This window comes from Arachis stenosperma, chromosome 3 (genome assembly GCF_014773155.1).
Source record: "Arachis stenosperma cultivar V10309 chromosome 3, arast.V10309.gnm1.PFL2, whole genome shotgun sequence".
Taxonomy (NCBI): Eukaryota; Viridiplantae; Streptophyta; class Magnoliopsida; order Fabales; family Fabaceae; genus Arachis; species Arachis stenosperma.
Genome location: NC_080379.1, coordinates 61,575,661 through 61,581,290, shown reverse-complemented (window position 1 = coordinate 61,581,290; position 5,630 = coordinate 61,575,661). Strand labels below are relative to the sequence as shown.

The following is a 5,630-nucleotide window of genomic DNA, read 5'->3' as shown; positions in this document are numbered from 1 at the left end:
ACAGAAATGAAATGACAGAAAAATCCACTTCCGGGCCCACTTGGTGTGTGCTTGGGCTGAGCATGAAGGAATTTCGTGTAGAGACCTTTTCTGGAGTTAAACGCCAGCTTCCATGCCAGTTTGGGCGTTAACTCCAAATTTTATGCCAGTTTCCGGCGTTTAACGCTGGAATTTCTGTAGGTGACTTGAGCGCCGGTTTGGGCCATCAATCTTGGGCAAGTATGGACTATTATATATTGCTGGAAAGCCCAGGATGTCTACTTTCCAATTCCGTTGAGAGCGCGCCAATTGGGCTTCTGTAGCTCCAGAAAATCCACTTCGAGTGCAGGGAGGTCAGAATCCAATAGCATCTGCAGTCCTTTTCAGTCTCTGGATCAGATTTTTGCTCAGGACCCTCAATTTCAGTCAGAAAATACCTGAAATCACAGAAAAACACAAACTCATAGTAAAGTCCAGAAAAGTGAATTTTAATTAAAAACTAATAAAAATATACTAAAAACTAACTAAAAGATACTAAAAACATACTAAAAATAATGCCAAAAAGCATACAAATTATCCGCTCATCACTTATCATCACCAAAGCTGATTGATTTTCATCAATTTAGCTCTTGAATGCAATGTCCTGCTGAAGCTTGTTCAGCCATGTCTAATTCCTTTAGACTGAAGCTTTAGACTAACATTGCATGATTCCTGGAATTCTCATTAAGAATCTTGATACCTTTATTTTCTTTTTTCACTTAATTTTCGAAAAAATACAAAAAAATTACAAAATCATAAAAAAACAAAAAATATTTTATGTTTCTTGTTTGAGTCTAGTGTCTAATTTTAAGTTTGGTGTCTTGCATGCATTGTTTATTTGATCTTGGTTCTATTTTCAAGTCAATAGTACAGGGAACTGAAGATTCAGACATGCAGCAGGAATTACACAGAAAAAGCTGGGCGTTCAAAACGCCCAGTGAAGAAGGACACTGGCATTTAAAACGCCAGCCAGGGTGCCTGGTTGGGCGTTTAACGCCCAAAAAGGTAGTATTGGGCGTTAAACGCCAGAATGTGCACCATTCTGGGAGTTTAACGCCAGGATGGCACAAGGGGGAAGATTTTGTTTTCAAATCAAATTTTTTTTTAAGTTTTCAAAGTTTTTCAAAATCATATCTTTTCAATCAAATGTTTTCAAAATCAATTTCTTTCCTTTTTCAAAGATACTTGCTATCAATTAATGATTTTGATTCAACATTTCAAGTATGTTGCCTTTTCTGTTGAGAAAGGTTTAATGTTTGAATCATATCTTTTCTTGATAGCCAAGTTATTAATTTTTAAAATCAAATCTTTTTAAAATTGTTTTCAAATCATATCTTCTCAATCACATATTTTTTAAAACCAATCATATCTTCTTAACCTCATCTTTTTCAAAATAGTTTTCAATCAAATCTTTTTTATTTCTAATTTCAAAATCTTTTTCAAAAATTACTTGATCCCTTCCTCACTCTTGATTTTCGAAAAATTAATTAATGTTTTTCAAAATGTTTTCAAATTCTTTTACTTAATTTTCGAAAAAAAAGCTCTTCCCCTCTTCTCACATCCTTCTATTTATGGAGTACCACTCCTCCTCAATGCACAATTCGAACTCTGTCTAACTAAGTTCGAATTCTTTCCCTTCTTCCTTCTATTTTTCTTCTTCTCTGACACCTCAAGGAATCTCTATACTGTGACATAGAGGATTCCACATTTTCTTGTTCTCTTCTCTTTTCATATGAGCAGGAACAAAGACAAAGGCATTCTTGTTGAAGCTGACCCTGAACCTGAAAGGACCTTGAAGCGAAAGCTAAGAGAAGCTAAGGCACAACTCTCTGTAGAGGACCTAACAGAAATCTTTAAACAAGAAGAACCCATGGCAGCCGAAAACAACAACAATGCCAACAATGTAAGGAAGGTGCTGGGTGACTTTACTGCACCTACTCCCGACTTCTATGGGAGAAGCATCTCTATCCCTGCCATTGGAGCAAACAACTTTGAGCTTAAGCCTCAATTAGTTTCTCTAATGCAACAGAATTGCAAGTTCCATGGACTTCCATTGGAAGATCCTCATCAGTTTTTGGTTGAATTCTTGCAAATCTGTGACACTGTTAAGACTAATGGGGTTGACCCTGAGGTCTACAGACTTATGCTATTCCCTTTTGCTGTAAGAGACAGAGCTAGGACATGGTTGGACTCACAACCTAAAGAAAGTCGGGACTCATGGGAAAAGCTAGTCAATGCCTTCTTGGCAAAGTTCTTTCCACCTCAAAAATTGAGTAAGCTTAGAGTGGAAGTCCAAACCTTCAGACAGAAGGATGGAGAATCCCTCTATGAAGCTTGGGAAAGATACAAACAATTGATCAGAAAATGTCCTTCTGACATGCTTTCTGAATGGAGCATCATAGGTATTTTTTATGATGGTCTCTCTGAACTATCCAAGATGTCTTTGGATAGCTCTGCTGGAGGATCTCTTCATCTGAAGAAGACGCCTACAGAAGCTCAAGAGCTAATTGAAATGGTTGCAAATAACCAATTCATGTACACTTCTGAAAGGAATCCTGTGAACAATGGGACTAATCAGAAGAAATGAGTTATTGAGATTGATACTCTGAATGCCATATTGGCTCAGAATAAAATATTGACTCAACAAGTCAATTTGATTTCTCAAAGTCTGTCTGGAATGCAAAATGCACCAAGCAGTACTAAGGATGTTTCAGCTGAAGAAGAAGCCTATGATCTTGAGAACCCTTCAATGGAAGAGGTGAATTACCTAGGAGAACCCTATGGAAACACCTATAATTCTTCATGGAGAAATCATCCAAATTTCTCATGGAAGGATCAACAGAGACCTCAACAAGGTTTCAATAACAGTAATGGTGGAAGAAACAGGTTTAGCAATGGCAAGCCTTTTCCATCATCTTCTCAGCAACAGACAGAGAATTCTAAGCAGAACCACTCTGACTTAGCAACCATGGTCTCTGATCTAATCAAAACCACTCAAAGTTTCATGACTGAAACAAGGTCCTCCATTAGGAATTTGGAGGCACAAGTGGGACAGCTGAGCAAGAGAATTACTGAACTCCCTCCTAGTACTCTTCCAAGCAATACAGAAGAAAATCCAAAAGGAGAGTGCAAGGCCATCAACATGGCCGGATTTGGAGAGGAAGGAGAGACAGTGAATGCCACTGAGGAAGACCTCAATGGGCGTGCACTAACCTCCATTGAGTTCCCCAATGAGGAACCATGGGAATCTGAAGCTCAAAATGAGACCATAGAGATTCCATTGGACTTACTTCTGCCTTTCATGAGCTCTGATGAGTATTTCTCCTCTGAAGAGGATGAGTATGTCACTGAAGAGCAAGTTGCTAAATACCTTGGAGCAATCATGAAGCTAAATGACAAGTTATTTGGAAATGAGACTTGGGAGAACGAACCTCCTTTGCTCACCAAAGAACTGGATGACTTGTCTAGGCAGAAATTACCTCAAAAGAGACAAGACCCTGGGAAGTTTTCACTACCTTGTACCATAGGCACCATGACCTTCAAGAAGGCTCTGTGTGACTTAGGGTCAAGTGTGAACCTCATGCCTCTCTCTGTAATGGAGAAGCTAGGGATCTTTGAGGTACAAGCTGCAAGAATCTCACTATAGATGGCAGAAAATTCAAGAAAACAAGCTTATGGACTTGTAGAGGATGTTTTGGTAAAAATTGAAGACCATTACATCCCTGCTGATTTCATAGTCCTAGAGACTGGGAAGTGCATGGATGAATCTATCATCCTTGGCAGACCCTTCCTAGCCACAGCAAAGGCTGTGATTGATGTTGATGGAGGTGAACTGATCATTCAAGTGAATGAAGAATCCTTTGTGTTTAAGGCTCAAGGATATCCCTCTGTCACCATGGAGAGGAAGCATGAAGAGCTTCTCTCAAATAAGAGTCAAACAGAGCCCCCACAGTCAAACTCTAAGTTTGGTGTTGGGAGGCCACAACCAAACTCTAAGTTTGGTGTTGAACCCCCACATTCAAACTCTAAAGTTTGGTGTTGGGGAGGTTCCAACATTGCTCTGAGAAAATGTGAGGCTCCATGAGAGCCCTCTGTCAAGCTACTGACATTAAAGAAGCGCTTGTTGGGAGGCAACCCAATGTTATATTTTATATTTTCCTTTGTTATTTTATTTTATTTTGTAGGTTGATGATCATGAGAAGTCACAAAATCAATTAAAAAAGCAAAAACAGAATGAAAAATAGGAAGAAAAATAGCACACCCTGGAGGAAGAACCTACTGGCGTTTAAACGCCAGTGAGGCTAGCAGGTGGGCGTTTAACGCCCAGTCTGGCACCATTCTAGGCGTTTAACGCCAGAAAGGGGCACCAGACTGGCGTTAAACGCCAGGAAAGGGCAAGAACCTGGCGTTAAACGCCAGAAATGGGCACCAGCCCGGCGTTTAACGCCAGAATTGGCTCAAAATGCGTTTTTGCATGCCATTTGGTGCAGGGATGACTTTTCCTTGACACCTCAGGATCTGTGGACCCCACAGGATCCCCACCTACCCCACCACCCTCTCTCTTCTTCACCCTTCACCTATCAAATCCCATCTTTCTCTTCACCACTCACATCCATCCTTCATTTTCACACACCCTAAACACCACTTCTCCCCCTCTTTGGCCGAACACAAAGCCATTCCCTTCTTCCTTATTTCTTCTTCTTCTACTCTCTTCTTTCTTCTTTTGCTCGAGGACGAGCAAACCTTTTAAGTTTGGTGTGGTAAAAGCATTGCTTTTTGTTTTTCCATAACCATTTATGGCATCCAAGGCCGGAGAAACCTCTAGAAAGAGGAAAGGGAAGGCAAAAGCTTCCACCTCCGAGTCATGGGAGATGGAGAGATTCATCTCAAGGGTGCATCAAAACCACTTCTATGAAGTTGTGGCCTTGAAGAAGGTGTCCCCGAGGTCCCTTTTTCACTCAAAAAGAGTGAATATCCGGAGATCCGACATGAGATCCGAAGAAGAGGTTGGGAAGTTCTTACCAACCCCATTCAACAAGTCAGAATCTTAATGGTTCAAGAGTTCTATGCCAATGCATGGATCACCAAGAACCATGATCAAAGTGTGAACCCGGACCCAAAGAATTGGCTTACAATGGTTCGGGGGAAATACTTAGATTTTAGTCCGGAAAATGTAAGGTTGGCATTCAACTTGCCTATGATGCAAGGAGATGAACATCCTTACACTAGAAGGGTCAACTTTGATAAAAGGTTGGACCAAGTCCTCACTGACATTTGTGAAGAGGGCGCCCAATGGAAGAGAGATTCAAGAGGGAAGCCGGTTCAACTAAGAAAGCATGACCTCAAGCCCATCACTAAGAAAAGGATGGAGCAAACAAGAGATCCCACTCATCATGAAATCCCTGAGATACCTCAAGGGATGCACTTTCCTCCACAAAACTATTAACACCTCCCTAGGAGAATTGAGTTCCAACATGGGACAACTAAGGGTGGAGCACCAAGAATATTCCATCCTCCTCCATGAAATTAGAGAAGATCAAAGAATCATGAGAGAGGAGCAACAAAGGCAAGGAAGATACATTGAGGAGCCCAAGCACTCCATAAGACCTTCA

General features: G+C 40.7%; 1 non-coding gene across 1 annotated transcript; it reads right to left on the bottom strand.

The window, feature by feature from the left end:
* Positions 1–2,293: 2,293 nt before the first annotated feature.
* On the bottom strand, positions 2,294–2,401 carry LOC130972621 (small nucleolar RNA R71). Its single transcript, XR_009083781.1, has one exon. It is a non-coding gene; the product is annotated as a small nucleolar RNA R71 (small nucleolar RNA).
* Between the last annotated feature and the right edge of the window lie 3,229 nt (positions 2,402–5,630).